Genomic DNA, 21,150 nt, shown 5'->3' on the forward strand with positions numbered 1-21,150 from the left:
GCCATGTCACAGGCGTATTATTGCTAGCACTTGTGATTATTTGCCCTAATCTGCCACCTTCACGCCAGTGGGACATGAAGGGACGTGAAGGGGGGGACAAGCCAGCTGGGAGTGGGCCGGCGCTGGGCGTTCTGTCCCCATGCCAGAGCACTCACTGCTCCCAGTGACTTTTCACATGTGGCATGGCCGGGCATAGAATAAACACTACCCAGGACCCTGCCCAATAAATCAAGAAAATTCAGTGCTGCGAACGTGCACAAGCGACGGCCTATGATAAATATCCCCCATAGTGTTTCAAATATTGAGCGGGTACATACAGTATATCATAGTAACGCTATCATCCTAACACTGCGGCGGACCAACGTCTTCATGAGGGGGCGGTCCGAGGTGCTGCTTCTTCCACGAAACGCCCCACTCGCTCCATAGGCCCCTAACCCCGCCCCCTCATGAATACATCGGACCGCTTGGCGAGTGTTCCGGAGTTTACATTGTACTCCGCTGCAGTGTTAGATAGCATTACCGGAGGTTTCCAGTAATGCTATCATTCTAACACTGCGGTGTTTGTTTAAGCACTAGGAGCTGCTTACTTTAGTAAGCAGCTCCTAATGACCAATTTATGGGTGACAGGTCCTCTTTAATTTAGTGCCTCAGATTTTTCATGGTTAATTTTAAGACCAGAGAGGGACGCAGACTTATCTAGAACCTGGTATAGATTCGGTAGTGAGGTTAGGGGTGTTGTAAGCAAAAATAGGATGTCATCCACAAATAGGGCACATTTATGTTCCCTGCCATCTACTTCAATACCTTTAATATTAAGGTTTCCTCTGACTAGGTGGGCCAAGGAATTGACAGCCAAAACAAAGAGAATGGGTAAAAGGGGACATCCCTGTCTGGTACCACACTTAATTTTTATGCGATTGGACTAGAGATGAGCGAGCACTAAAATGCTCGGGTACTCGTTATTCGAGACAAACTTTTCCCGATGCTCGAGTGCTCGTCTCGAATAACGAGCCCCATTGAAGTCAACGGGAGACTCGAGCATTTTTCAAGGGGACCAAGGCTCTGCACAGGGAAGCTTGGCCAAACACATGGAAACCTCAGAAAAGGATGGAAACACCACGGAAATGGACAGGAAACAGCAGGGGCAGCATGCATGGATGCCTCTGAGGCTGCTTAAACGCACCATTATGCCAAAATTATGGGCAACAGCATGGCCATGACAGAGTGACAGAATGAAGCTAGATAGCATCTAAAACATGCAATAATTGACCCTGACACTATAGGGGACGGCATGCAGAGGCAGCGGCAGCAGCGGCAGGCTAGAGAGTGTCTTGGCAACATACCCCAAATGGACTCAGGCTTAAAACCAATGGGTGGCAGAGAGGAACCAAAGGAGGTGAGCAAGAAGCGCTCAAATAATATCGGTAAATGATAAAAGTTTGCCAGAATATTTTGTGGATTACACAGCAGGGTGGCGACAAAGTTAACAAGTTTGATGTGGAAGCCATGAAAACAACCCAAAATTCTGCCTGACACAGCTCGTTTGATAAGGGGACCATGTATGGAGGCAGTGAACTAGTAGTAGATTAAAGGTGCTGCAGTTAAAACTATGTTAGTTTGATCTTGGGATGGAGCTGGCGCTCCGCTGCCAGGCGAGCTTTCGCCAATCCAAGCCCCTGTCTCTAGGCTACTCCCCAAACAGCACTTCTAAGAACCTTTTGTATAAGATCAAGTGTAGTAGCGTTCTTATAAGTTTAGGATATGGCGGGTGAGGGGAATGTAAACAGATGCGCAAGAAGCGCTGAAATAATATTGGTAAATGATAAAAGTTTGCCAGTATATTTTGTGGATTACACAGCAGGGTGGCGACAAAGTTAACAAGTTTGTTGTGGAAGCCATGAAAACAACCCAAAATTCTGCCTGACACAGCTCGTTTGATAAGGGGACCATGTATGCCTACAGTTCAAGCCAGTCGCTGCACTGGCTGCCAGTCTCCTTTCGAATACAGTTTAAAATAATAACCCTCATCCATAAAGCTCTGTATAATGCTGCACCCCCCTACCTCTCCTCTCTTATCTCAGTCTATCGCCCAACCCGTGCTCTTAGATCCGCCAGTGATCTTAGATTAACCTCTACCCTAGTGCGGACCTCCCACTCGCGTCTCCAAGACTTCTCTAGAGCTGCACCAATTCTATGGAATGCTCTGCCTCGGACTATCAGACTAATACCTAACCTCCAAAGTTTCAAACGTGCTCTTAAAACCCATTTCTTTAGGGAAGCCTATAACACTCATTAACTGCATGAAGTTTTAACTCTTCTACTAACCCGTCCTGTGTCGTCTTCCCATCTGTTATCCAGCAACCAACAGGCACCAGATTTCTCTGCAGTCCCATTCACCCTGGACCTGGTATATAAGATGACGGCTGAGTGGTTCAAGCGACAGCAATTCCATTTATTATATTTTGTTCTATTCCCTAAGAAGAATGGCTTGACCATTAAATATTCTTTTACCTCGTGTTACCCCATCATCTTCATAAACCGTAAGCTCTGGCGAGCAGGGACCTCACTCCTGTTGTTCCATACAAATGTTGTGCTCTGTTACATTACATTTGTATTTGTTTCCTATGATTTGTAAAGCGCTACGGAATATGATGGCGCTATATAAATAAAGATTATTATTATTATTATTATTATTATTATTATGGAGGAAGTGAACTAGTAGTAGATTAAAGGTGCTGCAGTTAAAACTATGTTAGTTGGATCTTGGGATGGAGCTGGCGCTCCGCTTCCAGGCGAGCTTTCGCCAATCCAAGCCCCTGTCTCTAGGCTACTCCCCAAACAGCACTTCTAAGAACCTTTTGTATAAGATCAAGTGTAGTAGCGTTCTTATAAGTTTGGGATATGGCGGGTGAGGGGAATGTAAACAGATGCGCAAGAAGCGCTGAAATAATATCGGTAAATGATAAAAGTTTGCCAGTATATTTTGTGGATTACACAGCAGGGTGGCGACAAAGTTAACAAGTTTGATGTGGAATGCCCTGTAATAGCTCTTGGGCGGTGTGCCTTTTATCGCCTAGGCTCAGCAGTTTGAGCACCACCTGCTGTCGCTTAGCGACGGCACTGCTGCTGTGCGTAGAGCTACCGACTGATGGCGCCATGCCCACGGATGGTAATTCGGAGGAGAAGGAGGAGGGGTGGGAGGAGGAGGAGGTATAGTAGGCCTTTGAGACCTGGACCGAGGTAGGCCCCGCAATCCTCTGCGTCGGCAGTATATGACCAGCCCCATGGTCAGACTCGGTCCCAGCCTCCACCAAGTTAAGTGTAGTAGCGTTCTTATAAGTTTGGGATATGGCGGGTGAGGGGAATGTAAACAGATGCGCAAGAAGCGCTGAAATAATATCCGTAAATGGTAAAGGTTTTCCAGTATATTTTGTGGATTACACAGCAGGGTGGCGACAAAGTTAACAAGTTTGATGTGGAATGCCCTGAAATAGCTCTTGGGCGGTGTGCCTTTTATCGCCTAGGCTCAGCAGTTTGAGCACTGCCTGCTGTCGCTTAGCGACGGCACTGCTGCTGTGCCTAGAGCTACCGACTGATGGCGCCATGCCCACGGATGGTAATTCGGAGGAGGAGGAGGTGCAGGAGGGGTGGGAGGAGGAGGAGGTATAGTAGGCCTTTGAGACCTGGACCGAGGTAGGCCCCGCAATCCTATGCGTCGGCAGTATATGACCAGCCCCATGGTCAGACTCGGTCCCAGCCTCCACCAAGTTAAGTGTAGTAGTGTTCTTATAAGTTTGGGATATGGCGGGTGAGGGGAATGTAAACAGATGCGCAAGAAGCGCTGAAATAATATCCGTAAATGGTAAAGGTTTTCCAGTATATTTTGTGGATTACACAGCAGGGTGGCGACAAAGTTAACAAGTTTGATGTGGAATGCCCTGTAATAGCTCTTGGGCGGTGGACCTTTTATCGCCTAGGCTCAGCAGTTTGAGTACCGCCTGCTGTCGCTTAGCGACAGCACTGCTGCTGTGCCTAGAGCTACCGACTGATGGCGCCATGCCCACGGATGGTAATTTGGAGGAGGAGGAGGTGGAGGAGGGGTGGGAGGAGGAGGAGGTATAGTAGGCCTTTGAGACCTGGACCGAGGTAGGCCCCGCAATCCTATGCGTCGGCAGTATATGACCAGCCCCATGGTCAGACTCGGTCCCAGCCTCCACCAAGTTAAGTGTAGTAGCGTTCTTATAAGTTTGGGATATGGCGGGTGAGGGGAATGTAAACAGATGCGCAAGAAGCGCTGAAATAATATCCGTAAATGGTAAAAGTTTGCCAGTATATTTTGTGGATTACACAGCAGGGTGGCGACAAAGTTAACAAGTTTGATGTGGAATGCCCTGTAATAGCTCTTGGGCGGTGTGCCTTTTATCGCCTAGGCTCAGCAGTTTGAGCACCGCCTGCTGTCGCTTAGCGACGGCATTGCTGCTGTGCCTAGAGCTACCGACTGATGGCGCCATGCCCACGGATGGTAATTTGGAGGAGGTGGAGGAGGGGTGGGAGGAGGAGGAGGTATAGTAGGCCTTTGAGACCTGGACCGAGGTAGGCCCCGCAATCCTCTGCGTCGGCAGTATATGACCAGCCCCATGGTGTAGTAGCGTTCTTATAAGTTTGGGATATGGCGGGTGAGGGGAATGTAAACAGATGCGCAAAAAGCGCTGAAATAATATCCGTAAATGGTAAAAGTTTGCCAGTATATTTTGTGGATTACACAGCAGGGTGGCGACAAAGTTAACAACTTTGATGTGGAATCCATGAAAACAACCCAAATTTCTGCCTGACACACCTCGTTTGATAAGGGGACGATGTATGGAGGCAGCTATATGGACGACTTTTGGAGGTAGCAATGGAGACAACGTGTGGAGGCTGCTATAGAGACAATTTAATTTGGATAGTGCCTGTATTTGGCAGTCCAAAAAAGTTTTCAAACCAGAGGAGCAGGTAGGTGGCCCTCCAGAAAAATGAAATAGATTGAGTGCCTGTATGTGGCAGTCCAAAAAAGTTTTCAAACCAGAGGAGCAGGTAGGTGGCCCTCCAGAAAAATGAAATAGATTGAGTGCCTGTATGTGGCAGTCCAAAAAAGTTTTCAAACCAGAGGAGCAGGTAGGTGGCCCTCCAGAAAAATTGAATAGATTGAGTGCCTGTATGTGGCAGTCCCAAAAATTGTTTAAAACAGAGGACCGGGTAGGTGGCCCTCCAGAAAAATTGAATAGATTGAGTGCCTGTATGTGGCACTCCCAAAAATTGTTTAAAACAGAGGACCGGGTAGGTGGCCCTCCAGAAAAATTAAATGCACTAGCTAGAGCCAGTGGGCCCTGTCCAAAAATAGCCAGTTTCCTCTGCTTTAGTGTACAAAGAGGAGGAGAAGGAGGAAAATGAGGAGGAGGAGGAGTGCATAAATTATTCAGGTTGAGCTTCCTTCACCTGGTGGAGATTGGAAATTATGAGAAATTCAGGCTTTATTCATCTTAATAAGCGTCAGCCTGTCAGCGCTGTCAGTCGACAGGCGTGTACGCTTATCGGTGATGATGCCACCAGCTGCACTGAAAACCCGCTCGGACAACACGCTAGCGGCAGGGCAGGCAAGAACCTCCAAGGCGTACAGCGCCAGTTCGTGCCACATGTCCAGCTTTGAAACCCAGTAGTTGTAGGGAGCTGTGTGATCATTTAGGACGATGGTATGGTCAGCTACGTACTCCCTCACCATCTTTCTGTAAAGATCAGCCCTACTCTGCCGAGACTGGGGACAGGTGACAGTGTCTTGCTGGGGTGACATAAAGCTGGCAAAAGCCTTGTAAAGCGTACCCTTGCCAGTGCTGGACAAGCTGCCAGCTCGCCTACTCTCCCTCGCTACTTGTCCCGCAGAACTACGCACTCTGCCGCTAGCGCTGTCAGAAGGGAAATACTGTTTCAGCTTGTGCACCAGGGCCTGCTGGTATTCATGCATTCTCACACTCCTTTCCTCTCCAGGGATGAGAGTGGAAAGATTTTGCTTGTACCGTGGGTCCAGGAGAGTGAATACCCAGTAATCGGTGCTGGAATAAATTCTTTGAACGCGAGGGTCACGGGATAGGCAGCCTAGCATGAAATCTGCCATATGCGCCAGAGTCCCAACTCTCAAGAATTCACTCCCCTCACTGGCCTGACTGTCCATCTCCTCCTCCTCCAACTCCTCCAACTCCTCTTCTTCTGCCCATACACGCTGAACAGTAAAGGTCTGAGCAATGCTCCCCTCTTGTGTCTCGCCAACATTCTCCTCCTCTTCATCCTCCTCCTCCTCCACCTCCTCCGATATGCGCTGAGAAACAGACCTGAGGGTGCTTTGGCTATCAACAAGTGAATCTTCTTCCCCCGTCTCTTGTGACGAGCGCAAAGCTTCCGACTTCATGCTGATCAGAGAGTTTTTCAACAGGCCAAGCAGCGGGATGGTGAGGCTGATGATGGCGGCATCGCCACTGACCATCTGTGTTGACTCCTCAAAGTTACTCAGCACCTGACAGATATCAGACATCCACGTCCACTCCTCATTGTAGACTTGAGGAAGCTGACTGACCTGACTACCAGTTATGGTGGAAGTTGACATCTGGCAGTCTACAATCGCTCTGGGCTGCTGGTAAACTCTGGATAACATGGTTAATGTTGAATTCCACCTCGTGGGCACGTCGCACAACAGTCGGTGAGCGGGCAGTTGGAGGCGGCGCTGCGCTGCCCTGAGAGTGGCAGCATCTGTGCTGGACTTCCTGAAATGCGCACAGATGCGGCGCACCTTCGTGAGCAAATCAGACAGATTAGGGTATGTCTTGAGAAAACGCTGAACTATCAGATTTAAAACATGGGCCAGGCATGGCACATGTGTCAGTCTGCCGAGTTGCAGAGCCGCCACCAGGTTACGGCCGTTGTCACACACAACCATGCCTGGCTTCAGGTTCAGCGGTGCCAGCCACAGATCAGTCTGCGCCGTGATGCCCTGTAATAGTTCTTGGGCGGTGTGCCTTTTATCGCCTAGGCTCAGCAGTTTGAGCACCGCCTGCTGTCGCTTAGCGACGGCACTGTTGCTGTGCCTAGAGCTAGCGACTGATGGCGCCATGCCCACGGATGGTAGTTCGGAGGAGGAGGTGGAGGAGGGGTGGGAGGAGGAGGAGGCATAGTAGGCCTGAAAGACCTGGACCGAGGTAGGCCCCGCAATCCTCGGCGTCTGCAGTATATGACCAGCCGCAGGGTCAGACTCGGTCCCAGCCTCCACCAAGTTAACCCAATGTGCCGTCAGCGATATATAGTGGCCCTGCCCGGCAGCACTCGTCCACGTGTCCGTGGTCAGGTGGACCTTGTCAGAAACGGCGTTGGTCAGGGCACGGATGATGCTGTCTGACACGTGCTGGTGCAGGGCTGGGACGGCACATCGGGAAAAGTAGTGGCGGCTGGGGACCGAATACCGAGTGGCGGCCGCCGCCATGAGGTTGCGAAAGGCCTCGGTCTCTACTAGCCTATAGGGCAGCATCTCCAGGCTAAGCAATCTGGAGATGTGGACATTAAGGGCTTGGGCGTGCGGGTGGGTTGCACTATATTTCCGTTTCCGCTCCAGCGTCTGGGGTATGGAGAGCTTAACGCTGGTGGATGCTGTAGAGGATCGTGGAGGCGATGATGGGGTTTTTGTGCCAGGGTCCTGGGCAGGGGGCTGACTATCAGCTGACACAGGGGAAGGAGCAGTGGTGTGCACGGCCAGAGGTGAACGGGCTTGGTGCCACTGAGTGGGGTGTTTAGCATTCATATGCCTGCGCATACTGGTGGTAGTTAAGCTAGTAGTGGTGGAACCCCTGCTGATCCTGGTTTGGCAAAGGTTGCACACCACAGTCCGTCGGTCATCCGGTGTTTCCTTAAAGAACCTCCAGACTTCTGAAAATCTAGCCCTCGCCGCGGGAGCCCTCGCCACGGGAGCTTCACTACGTGACACATTTGGCGCTGATGCACCTGCTCTGGCCCTGCCTCTCCGTCTGGCCCCACCACTGCCTCTTCCAACCTGTTCTGGTCGAGGACTCTCCTCCGTCTCAGAAGCACTGTGTTCACCCGGCCTCTCAACCCAGCTTGGGTCTGTCACCTCATCATCCTCCGATCCCTCAGTCTGCTCCCCCCTCGGACTTCCTGCCCTGACAACAACTTCACCACTGTCTGACAACCGTGTCTCCTCATCGTCTGACACCTCTTTACACACTTCTTCCACTACGTCAAGAAGGTCATCATCACCCACAGACTGCGACTGGTGGAAAACCTGGGCATCGGAAAATTGCTCAGCAGCAACCGGACAAGTGGTTTGTGACTGTGGGAAGGGTCCAGAAAACAGTTCCTCATAATATGCCGGTTCAAATGCCAAATTTTCCTGGGAGGGGGCAGACTGGGGGGGAGGAGGCTGAGGTGCAGGAGCTGGAGGAGTGCCGATTTCGGTGACATGGGTGGACTGCGTGGAAGACTGACTGGTGGACAAATTGCTCGAAGCATTGTCGGCAATCCACGACATCACCTGTTCGCACTGTTCTGGCCTCAACAGTGCTCTACCACGAGTCCCAGTAACTTCAGACATGAACCTAGGGAGTGTAGCTCTGCGGCGTTCCCCTGCTCCCTCATCAGCAGGTGGTGTCTCACCCCGCCCAGGACCACGTCCTCTGACCCCTGCAGTAGTTGGACGCCCACGTCCCCGCCCTCGTCCTCTACCCCTAGCCCTCGGGTTAAACATTTTGAAAATGAAAGTTATAACTTTAATTTTTTTTTAACTTTTTTTTGTGTTTTTTTGTGTTTTTTTTTTTTTTTTGTGTTTTTTAGTTTTTAAAACCAAACGATGCTATCCTATTGCTATGGCTATTTTCTAGCCAAGTATGAAAGCACACTGCTATGCCAGATGAGATGACGCTGAGTTATGAAAAAATAAACGTAAAATAAAAAGTAAATGGCAGACTGTGCCTAATTGAAATCAAACCCCTAATATATTTTCCCACTTCGGTCTTTGCGATGGATATGTGCGTCACTAAGCGCTAAACACAACGGTCGCAAGTCTCACTACAAATTCCTCACAATATGGTAGTAGATGCACTACAGCAAGGACAGCCACCAGCAGATCAACCAGAAATAAAATATATATAATGCTACTGTAGGCCTAAGTAAGCCGTTTGGATTCTCCTATGGCTATTTTCTAGCCAAGTATGAAAGCACACTGCTATGCTAGATGAGATGACGCTGAGTTATTAAAAAAATAAACGTAAAATAAAAAGAAACTGGCAGACTGTGCCTAATTGAAATCAAACCCCTAATAAATTTTCCCACTTCGGTCTTTGCGATGGATATGTGCGTCAGTAAGCGCAAAACATAACGGTCGCAAGTCTCACTACAAATTCCTCACAATATGGTAGTAGATGCACTACAGCAAGGACAGCCACCAGCAGATCAACCAGAAATAAAATATATATAATGCTACTGTAGGCCTAAGTAAGCCGTTTGGATTCTCCTATGGCTATTTTCTAGCCAAGTATGAAAGCACACTGCTATGCTAGATGAGATGACGCTGAGTTATTAAAAAAATAAACGTAAAATAAAAAGAAACTGGCAGACTGTGCCTAATTGAAATCAAACCCCTAATAAATTTTCCCACTTCGGTCTTTGCGATGGATATGTGCGTCAGTAAGCGCTAAACACAACGGTAGCAAGTCCCCCTGCAAATTCCTCACAATATGGTACTAGCTGCAAATAAAAAAAAAAAATGTATAACGTTATTGTAGCCCTAAGAAGGGCTGTTGGGTTCTTGTAGAATCACTCCTGCCTAACACTATTCTAATTGAACAGCCTAACGCTTTCCCTGACCAGCAGCAGCTCTCTCCCAAGCGGCATCCAGACACAGAATGATCCGAGCAGCGCAGGCAGGGGCTAGTCTATTCCAGGGTCACCTGATCTGGCCAGCCAACCACTGCTATCGACGTGTAAGGGTACCACGTCATGCTGGGTGGAGTGCAGAGTCTCATGGCTTGTGATTGGCTCTGTTTCTGGCCGCCAAAAAGCAAAACGGCGGGAGCTGCCATTTTCTCGAGCGGGCGAAGTATTCGTCCGAGCAACGAGCAGTTTCGAGTACGCTAATGCTCGAACGAGCATCAAGCTCGGACGAGTATGTTCGCTCATCTCTAGATTCGACATGAACCCCTTAATGTTGACTTACACTGTGGGAGAGGAATAAAGGTTAGACACTATTGTTAGGAACCTTGGTCCAAAGCCCCACCGTTTAAGGATATAAGAAAGGTAGTCCCATTGGAGGGAGTCAAATGCCTTGTGAATGTCAATTGCTAGGCACATGGCCTGTTTAGGTGGGGTGAACTAGGGATATCAGGTCTATCACTCTACAAGTTTGATCTGCCGATTACCATGAGGGGACAAAACCCACCTAGTCACGGTGAATATAGGCCTTTAAAAAGGTATTAATTCTAGTAGCCCGGATCTTGACCTTCCCTGGTTTGGATATACCGTATATACTCGTGTATAAGCCAAGTTTTTCAGCACAAAAAATGTGCTGAAAAATGTCCCCTCGGCTTATACACGAGTCATACAGTCATAAAAAAAAAAAAAAAATCTTTAAAAAATAATAAACTTATATACTCACCCTCCGGTGGCCCTGACCTGCAGCGCTGCTCCCCCGATGTGCGGGTCTTCTTCTGGCTCCCGTGGCCGTCTTCTGTCTTCACTAACTTCGTCCCGGGCGGCGCCATGTTTTTCCTCCAGGCGGCGCCTAGTATGACGTCAGCAGCGGAGCGTCATACTAGGCGCCGTCCAGGGGAGAACAATGGTGGCGCCCGGCACGAAGTTAGTGAAGAAAGAAGACGGCCGCGGGATCCAGAAGAGGGCCCGCGCGGACATCGGGGGAGCAGCGCTGCAGGTCGGGGCCACCGGAGGGTGAGTATATAAGTTTATTATTTTCTTTTAATGCTGGGCTGGCTGTATATTACTGGGGGTAGTGCTGTATACTACTGGGGGCAGTGCTGTATACTACTGGGGCAATGCTGTATACTACTGGGGGCAGTGCTGTATACTACTGGGGGCAGTGCTGTTTACTACTGGGGGCAGTGCTGTTTACTACTGGGGGCAGTGCTGTATACTACTGGGGGCTATGCTGTATACTACTGGGGGCTATGCTGTATACTACTGGGGGCTATGTTGTATACTACTGGGGGCTGTGCTGTATACTACTGGGGGCTGTGCTGTATACTACTGGGGGCAGGCTGTATACTACTGGGGGCAGGCTGTATACATACTGGGGGGGGTCTGTGATTAATGCATTTCCCACCCTCGGCTTATACTCGAGTCAATAGGTTTTCCCAGTTTTTGATGGTAAAATTAGGGGTCTCGGCTTATACTCGGGTCGGCTTATACTCGAGTATATACGGTAGGTGAAATCTGGGCCGCTAGAGCATCTGGGAGTTAAAAAATTGCACTAAATGAGGTACTAGAAGGTCAGCATACTTCTTATAATAAAGATTGAAAAATCCGTTGGGGCCAGGGCATTTGAATGGTTTGAGTGACTTTATGGCCATCATAACCTTTGTTTGGGTAAAAGGAGCATCCACCAATTGTAGGTGTGTTTCTCTTAACATTGGTAACTTCTCCACATCCCTAAAAATACTCCTGGAGAAAAACTGCCCCACATGACTCCTTATTTACCTCTAAAATAGACCACAATGTACCGTTGTAGCACTGGTTGTCATAACTTAAAGTGAGTTAACTCATTTAGTTATATGGAAGAAAAGGAGTCCCCCATTTGGGGACAATATATACCCATTAGTCACTAAAAAATTACTTTTATTAATTCACAAAAGATGGATAACTGTTAATAGTCAGTGGTCGACAGCATTTAATAGACCTTAGTTATTGGAAGAACCGAAATAGTGTAGCCTATGTCAGTAGTTGCACATACATTTTCAGTGCATAACCAGTGTTTGGGACATTTTTTTCCTTCAAAGAAGCCATCACATCTTGATCATGTCACTGAAGGGAAGGGATATATATCACTTGTCCCTGATCTCAATTTATTCACTTTTAGGTCATAATTCCAGCACCGAGTGTTAAGCTTTACCATTAATGGGGTATTCCCACGAAGATAAGTTTCTTTTATGTAGTCAGGATAACAAAATAACACATTCTCTTATTCACTGTTATTAACAAAAATGCAGCATTTCACAGATATATGTCCAACCTGTCTCTATCAGTCCTGCTGTACACAATTTCAGTTTCCCCTAGACACGACCCTGTAACTTCTCTTAGGGTTGGGCGCCATGGTGGATGAGATTGTGGAGCTAAGTTTCTGTCTGTCTGTGCTGTGTGGCTGTAGCCCCGCCCCCTGCACGGAGCTCAAAGACTCTCACTGATTCACAGCCTGTCAACCACTGACTGTTCATTTTAAAAACAAATGATGGATGAACAGTTATCCAGCTTTTTATGTAAATTAATAAAAGTTATTTTTTAGTGACTAATGGGTATAGATTGTCCCCAATTGGACAACTCCTTTTCTTCCATATAATTGTGCATTTTTCTAACCCAATAGACACAAAGAGATGGGACCAAACATGGGGCATTAACATAAGCTATCAGTGTTTTCATTCATCATTCCCTTTATTTACATGGCATATTTTGTCTTGTTACCAGCTCATTCTTACCTACTTCATATGTGTATATTATATTGCGTATATTGATTTTTGGGCTTTTAGACAGTGCTCTGTACAGGACTCTATAGGAGGACATCGGCATTATCAGGTGCCTGTGTTCCTTCTGCGTTTTCTGTAATAGGGTCACAGCTTGTCTGTTTCCCCCTTTTTCTAACTATTTTTAATCTTTTTGTTTGGTGAGTTGCTTTACATGCATTATTTACTAATAAAGATTTTATATTTTTTTGCTACTTGACACATGTTTTTGTGTAAGTTTTTTTCATTTTTCTAACCCAGTCACAGATTGGTCTAAGTGAAAAAACTCTGTTGTTCTTGTCTGTGAACTCATTTAGTTATGGGACAGACAGTAGGTGTTCTCGTTAAGGAGACAATGCCAATTAAGGCCACCTTAAAGGCGTGTGGAGACTTAAAGCCATAATGCTCCACTAGGGAATTCTGGGAAGAATGCAAATAAGTTTTCCAAGGTGTTAAATGGAAAACAATACCTCCTTTTGCTACCTTGAAAGGCAGCCCCCTTAACATCAAGTATGACTTACAAGAAGTCTAAAAATATGATGTGGGATTAAGCCAAACCAGTATATCTATTCCATAAGGAACAGACTCCCAACTGTAGACAGCACTGTTTCGACCTGATTGGGTCTCCTCAGTACAGCGTAGGGAACTGATTTGGCTATGTGAGAGGCTATTGACTAGGGACAGACAGTAGGTGTTCTCCTTAAGGAGACAATGCCAATTAAGGCCACCTTAAAGGCGCGTCATTTAGTTATCACATATAGCTTATAACACCATGTTTTATACTGCACAGGCCCCCCTAGTGACATCATATGCAGTGCCAGCAGCCCCTCATTAATATGTAGCACTAACTCATTAATTAAATTTAACCCCTACATCTCCTCAATAATTCATAGTACAGTACCCCCATTACAAATTGAGCACAGGATCCCCCTTATAGTTTGAACTCTATACCTCGATTGCAGGGCCGGCTCCAGGCTTCAGTGGGTCCTTTTGGAGTAAACTCACATAGCGTCATTGATAAATTATCCAGCTCCCCTCCCTCACATGGATTATATGCATCCCCCTCACTGCCCATTATATGCAGCCACCCTCCCCCATGGATTATATGCAGCCCCCTCCTCACAGCCCATGCTTCATATGCAGCCCCCTCCTTACTCCCCCATGCATAACATGTGCCTCATCCTCACCCCCGTTCATTATAGGTGCCACCTTCTCACCCCTATTCGTTATATGCAACCCCCTCTACACTCCCCCATGCATAAAATGTGCCTTTTCCTCACCCTCATTAATTTTATGCAGCCCCTTCCTCACCCCTATTCATTTTATGTGGCCCCTCCTCACCCCCACCCTTAGATGCAGCCCCCTCCTCACTCCTTATTCATTGTATGCAGCCTCTCCTCACCCCCTATTCATTGTATGCGGCCCCCTCCTCACCCTCATTAATTTTATGCAGCCCCTTCCTCACCCCTATTCATTTTATGTGGCCCCTCCTCACCCCCACCCTTAGATGCAGCCCCCTCCTCACTCCTTATTCATTGTATGTGGCCTCTCCTCACCCCTATTCATTGTATGTGGCCTCTCCTCACCCCCATTCATTAGATGCAGCCCCCTCCTCATAGCCTATTCATTGTATGGGGCCCCTCCTCACCTCCATTCATTAGATGCATTCCCCTCCTCACCCCTATTCATTATACGCGCCCCCCTCCTCACCCCTATTCGTTATATGCGTCAACTCCTCACCCCCATTCATTAGATGCAGCCCCCTCCTCATCCCCTATTCATTGTATGCGGCCCCTCCTCACCTCCATTCATTAGATGCAGCCCCTCCTCACCCCTATTCATTAGATGCAGCCCCCTCCTCATCGCCTATTCATTGTATGCGGCCCCTCCTCACCTCCATTCATTAGATGCAGCCCCTCCTCACCCCTATTCATTAGATGCAGCCCCCTCCTCATCGCCTATTCATTGTATGCGGCCCCTCCTCACCTCCATTCATTAGATGCAGCCCCTCCTCACCCCTATTCATTATATCCGGCCCCCTCCTCACCCCTATTTATTATATGCGTCCACTCCTCACTCCCATTCATTATATACCAAGCTGCTGTGGATGGAGGCCTGCCCACAAGAAAACCTGTTGCCAATTAAGACAAAAATAATAAAATGAATACTTACCTGCTAGATACCTCCTCTGCCAGCTCTTCTTATACAGCCCCCAATGAAACCACTGCCTGCATCCTCACTATGACCCGATCAGTACCAATAATGCCATTGTGCAGACGACGCCACCTGTCAGCTGCATGACATGTATCATCACGCTGCCTGCTTGTAATCAATCTTAAAGCAGCACATACCATTGATTATTTTGGAGAGTCAGGACTACACCTCACAGGTCATGGAGAAGGGTTGCACCCTACCTTCAACTGCCTATTGCATTGGCCTTGATGTTCCCACCTTAAGGAGCTCCAAAAGTTAGCAGCATTCATTAGTGCTCATAGCTCCTACGTCCTCATCAGGCGCCTCTCCCTCTCCTGGCCAAACACCCTTGGAACAATGTAGATGTGGCATCAATGAAGTCATTTTATTGACTGTGCCATAATGTGGGTTACATTCTCACATTCTTATGAGGTAGACCCAGGGCTAGAGATCCTAGCTTGAAAGCCGTCCACACAAACTTATTTTGGCCCTGACAAAGTAGTTTGGTGGTTCTGTTGCCTGACAAAGTAATACTGTTCTGTTGTATGTAAGTCCCATGGCTGAAGTACAAGTCTGGGTGCACAGTGTTGCTCGTATTCTGTCTGATATGTTCTCCTGCACCTCTTTGGGTCAGTCTGAGGCTGCACATGTACAGTACATGTAGCAATATACCACTAGCTGATTGCCCCCTGGATCATTGCAAGAGACTTTCAGCTTTTTCTGTATAAAATATAGAGACGCAACACACATAAGCAGTTACATAAGGGAGGAAGAGTTGCTTGTGTAATATGGGTGCAGTGTAATACAATAAGTAAATATAAGAAGCTTCTGGTGGCTGATCTTTGAAATGTCTTTGATTTTGCAGCCAGAAAGAAGTTTGATGTTATGATTATAAAAATTAATCTGCCATTGCCTGACTATAGACCGGAGGTTTTATGCACTTATAATTCTAAAGGTATACACACTTATAAATGATATACCTAACGATTGTGCTGCCCAGCATTAGTAGCATTCATACTGTATGCTGTCACTTTCTTCTGCAGTGGTCACCTGCCATAAATGTGATAGAATAAGGTTTGTGTGTTAGTAAAACCCATGGTAAGTTGGGTTTATTATAAACCACCAAGTATTTCTGAACAAGGGAATTTGAAATGTCCTATGAGAACATTTGAATTGCAATTTAAGACAATTACCTGTATTATCTCCGAATTATTTCTGAACCAACAAAGGAGATAACTTGTTGGATTTTAATATTATTAAACAGACCAGATATATTATCATTAACATATGAAGGCACTGACCATAACATGGAAAGTTTAACAATAGTATTAAAATTAATAAACAAAATATGCAAAAGCTAGATGCAACAACCCAGAACTTTAAAAAATCAAACTTGAGCACACTTTAACATTTAATACAGTAGCCCTTTTATGTATTTGTGTTTCTGTCTTCTATCCCCTGCTTTAAAATATCCATAACATTTTTATTTTTGTGTGCTTCCTACTGGAACTATTTAATAGACATGCAATGTATCAGAAAGAAAAACTCCAATGCTGTAATATTGACAGAAAACAGCTGTTGGGCTTTGATTTTACATAGTAAGGCTGTCAAGGCATAGAAAGAGCTTATCCACATCTTGTCCCTGCCAACTTGCCCATACTGTGCTAAGCCACAGGGGAACACTGGATGCCAGTCCCTAATTGATAAAGTGCTCAGAACAAAAGACAAATGAACAAAAAGAAACATACAGACAAACCAAGTCAAAAAAGGATGGCAGCCAAGTACAGAATAGTTGAAGAAAAGAGTATACAAAAAAAAAACATAGCAGGCGTCAAATTTAATCTTTAGCAGAATAGAACCGTATTTTCTGAACAATAAGACACACTTTTTTCCCCAGAAAATGGGGAAAAAACAGTGGTGTGTCTTATAGTCCGAATGTAGCCCTACTGCAGGAGGGAATGGAGGGCACCTGGCTGCGCTCTGCCTGCTGATGCTGGCAGTAAGCGCAGCCCTTCACAATGAAGCGCAGCAGCTGTGCTGAGTGCCGCTGCGCTCCTCTCCTCCTCTCAGCCCTCCACTGCTTGAGGGAATGGAGGACGGCACCCTGCTGCCCTCTGCCAGCTCTGCCTTCCTCAGGGCACCGATATACATGAGCTTTATGGCAGAGCAGCAGCAGGAGCGCCGCAGCAGTGGAGAAAAAGAGGGGGGAGGAGAAACTCATTGACTCTGGCAAATCCCCTCGGCTTGTAAGTAGCCCGGGAGGCTCAGAGTGAAGACAGAAGATGAAGGCTGCTGGCAGAGTGTGTGAAGAGGAGCCTGTACAGCACTGCTGCAGTGTCTGACCTGTAACTTCTCTCCCAGCACAGGATCAGATATGTGATAAGTGCTCCCTTTCCCCAGGTCTCTGCTCTCACACTCTTAACCACTTGTTGCCTGGTATGTAGTGGCTGCTATCTTGTAAAGGTGCCTTACCCCACAGACCAGCACACACAGTCAGGACCTGTGATTTTAGCCCCTTAAGGCATTAGGATGTACATGTACGCAGGGCCACATCTGCCATGAGGAGAGATGAAAATCTCGCCTTGGGCGGCAGAATGCGGACCTCTTTAAGAGCGGAATTGCCCACCAGATAAATCGCACCTGTCTCTTTAAGAAACAAGTGGGATTACATGCGGTGCGGCACAGCGCCTTTTCGGCTGCTGGCGTCGCTCCGTACAGTGCAGTGACACAGGCGGCGGATGATGACGTCACGCCGCCTGTGTCACTCATCGGAGCCGCGGCTGCCAGAAGAGCCGCCGGGAGACAGGAGCTGCGTGCCGTGGGAGCACCCTGCCGCAAGGTAAGTATAAGTCTTATTATTTTTATTGTCCAATTATTAATTAAATGTGGCCATATATATATTAGGGGCAATTACTGCTGTAACGGGGGGGGGGGGGTCTTCTATATATACTTATATGAGGCCAGATTCCTTTCTTTACTGGGGAGGCTGTGTATATTTATAAGGGGCCAGATCCCATTTTTCCTGGGGGGGCTGTATATATTTATATGGGGGGCGAAATTCTGTTTATTCTGGGGGGGCTGTATATATTTGTATGGGGGGCCAGATTCTGTTTATTCTGGGGGGCTCTATATATTTATATGGGGGGCCAAATTCTGTTTATTCTGGGGGGGGGCTGTATATATTTATATGGGGGGTCAAATTCTGTTTATCCTGGGGGGCTGTATATATTTATATGGGGGGCCAAATTCTGTTTATTCTGGGGGGGCTGTATATATTTATATGGGGGGCCAAATTCTGTTTATCCTGGGGGGCTGTATATATTTATATGGGGGGCCGTATTCTGTTTATTCTAGGGGGCTGTATATATTTATATGGGGGACCATATTCTATTTATTCTGGGGGGCGATATATATCTATATGGGGGCCGTATTCTGTTTATTCTAGGGGGCTGGATATATTTATATGGGGGACCATACTCTATTTATTCTGGGGGAGCTGTATATATTTATATGGGGGGCAGTATTCTGTTTATTCTAGGGGGCTGGATATATTTAAATGGGGCTGGATACTGTTTAAACTGGGGGGCCTATAAAAATAAATATATATATATATATATATATATATATTCATTAGGGGGTGCTATATATTTACAATAATCAGGGTAGCACTCTATATAAATTCACATGTAACATAATAACAGGGTGGGATATATTAGTCATAAGATACAATAGATTACTTTGCATAATGTAAAACAAATGTGTGTGTGGGGGGGTGACTGTATTAATAAATTGGGGGTCTTATATATTAATTGGTGGCCGTGCATGCTATAATTCCAGTAGAATATATATATATATATATATATATATATATATATATATATTTAATGAAGGGATGTTTTATATGTGTGGAGTGTCTGGTCAGTTGTGTTGTAGGGGTATATATTATTTAGGAGCACAGTGTTGTTATCCAGGAGCCTTCATACTGTAAGTGACTGTGGTATTTTTAGGGACCCCGGGTGGAGATGCTGTATGGAGCTGAAGATATCTGGCAGTGATACGTCATGGATTGGAGAACCCGGAATAAAGTCCTCCTGATGGAAGACATTGTCATCTATAAGGTACTAGATGCCACTAATGACTCCCAGAGCCTGTAGCCAGTCACACAGCGTCAGTGAACTGCCTGTGGGGATGTTAATTGTTTTACTGGGAGCAGGCAATGGAACAGGAGGGGGGGGGTAGGGTTGGGATGGGCAGGATTTTAATATTCGCCTCAGGCAGCAAATATGCTAGAATCGGCCCTGCATGTACGCCATAATGCGTTAAGGATTAGATCCACTGTACAAGCACTATCACCTCCTGTGTCATCCATCTCATAGATTGTAAGCTCTTGTGGCCATTGTACAAGCACTGTCACCTCCTGTGTCATCCTCCTCATAGAATGTAAGCTCTTGTGACCATTGTACAAGCACTGTCACCTCCTCTGTCCGCCTCCTTCTCATAGATTGTAAGCTCTTGTGACCATTGTGCAAGTACTGTCACCTCCTCTGTCCGTCTCCTCCTCATAGATTGTAAGCTCTTGTGACATTGTCACATATACTGATACCTATACAGCCCTGTTAAATCTTGAGACACCCTAACTACGTGCCAGCATAATTCTATCTAAAGATAGACGGCGGTGTCCGGGAGAGGAGGAGGGGGTGAGTGCTGCTCGCCCCTGCCCCTCTCCAAAGAGAAACATGGCTGCACTGCACCACCCAGTTACTTTACTAAATATTTTAGAATACTATTTGGGGAAAAAACATGTTTTCTTATTTTTCCTCCTCTAAAACCTAGGTGCATCTTATGGTCCAGTGCATCTTATAGTCCGAAAAATACGTCGGAAAAATATATAGTCTGGAAAGAGACGCATGTCCATAAAGTCCAGTTTAAAATGTAAACACATGTTTACTCCTCATAACTCGTGACATTTTTGCTCTCCAGAAAGGCATCCAAGGCTCTCTCAAACACTTACATAGAGTCCGCCATAACAACCTCCTGCGGCAGAGAGTTCTGTAGTCTCACTGTTCTTACAATAAAGAATCCCAGTTTATAGTGATGGTAGAACTACCTCTCCTTTAGGCATAGAGGACACCCTCTTGTTCTGGTCACAGGCCTAGGTATAAAAAAATCTTTGGAGAGATCCTGTCAGTACCTGTCCAGCAACCGTGCAACCACAACCAGGCTTGGCGCTAGCTGTCAGACTAGGTAGGTGGTGGCGAACTCACCCTGTGATGTCCCTGTGGGCTAAGGCCCTTCCTAAAGCAGATAAACCGCCCTGGCAAGGGCAAACCCACTATCTGACGGTCCCTGAGTGACCCTACAAGATGACAGGCGAAACTTACTTCGTCTGGCAGCTGCTGGATGGTGGAGCGGACAGGTAAACGAAATACAGATATAGGTCAGTGTTCACACTGGTAACAGAAACCGACACAAGACAGACAGGAAGGTGGGGTCACACTAGGACATAAACGATACTGAGGGACAAACAACAGATACAGACAGACAAGTGGAGTCAAACAAACCGGATCAAAACCAAGATGGCGGCAAAGGTACAGATTCGTATAGCAAGTAGAATGGCCAGTAGGCAAAGCAGAAGTCAATACACAGAATAGCAAGAAACACAAGAGCACTAGATACACAGATAGACTGCAATAACCATCACCAGATGAAGGGTTGCGTAGAATACAAGGCAGTAATGGACACTACCTCCAGCACTGACTGACTCAGCCGTCCATCACTCAAACCGCATCTGCAGGCAAAACGATTACAGAGACACACCCAGCTTTCCCAGGATCAGAAATGGAGCTGTCAATCACGGGCATCTCTGGGTGTGGTTTTCCAGCAAGAAGCCTGAAACCTGATCCCATCAGTACAATTTGCGAGTTCTGAGGGTGCGTTCACACGTTGCAGTTAAAACTGCATCGCAATCAGCTTTGAGGGGGTTTTAGACATGAACTGAACGAGTGAATTTGATTTTGAAGGGGAAACCTGCTCCACAAATGTCATTCACTCGTTCAGTTCATGTCTTTCACCTGTTCAATTGACAAAACTGCACCTAAAACCACCTCAAAGCTGATTGCGATAGAGTTTTAACTGCAACGTGTGAACGCACCCTTACAGATCCTTGTACTGCCCATTCAGGTATTTGTACGTTGTAATGAGG

At 46.8% G+C, this 21,150-nt stretch overlaps 1 protein-coding gene across 1 annotated transcript in view; it reads right to left on the minus strand.

Annotated features, from left to right (window-relative positions):
• The window catches only part of LOC140126521 (uncharacterized), a 130,271-nt gene extending 109,492 nt beyond the window's left edge, over window positions 1–20,779 (minus strand). Inside the window, exon 1 of the mRNA XM_072146061.1 lies at window positions 20,694–20,779. The gene's annotated coding sequence lies outside the window, so the exon portion shown is untranslated. The remainder of the gene's footprint in view (window positions 1–20,693) is intronic.
• Window positions 20,780–21,150: the final 371 nt, after the last annotated feature.

Source organism: Engystomops pustulosus, chromosome 4 (genome assembly GCF_040894005.1).
Source record: "Engystomops pustulosus chromosome 4, aEngPut4.maternal, whole genome shotgun sequence".
In the NCBI taxonomy this organism is placed as follows: domain Eukaryota; kingdom Metazoa; phylum Chordata; class Amphibia; order Anura; family Leptodactylidae; genus Engystomops; species Engystomops pustulosus.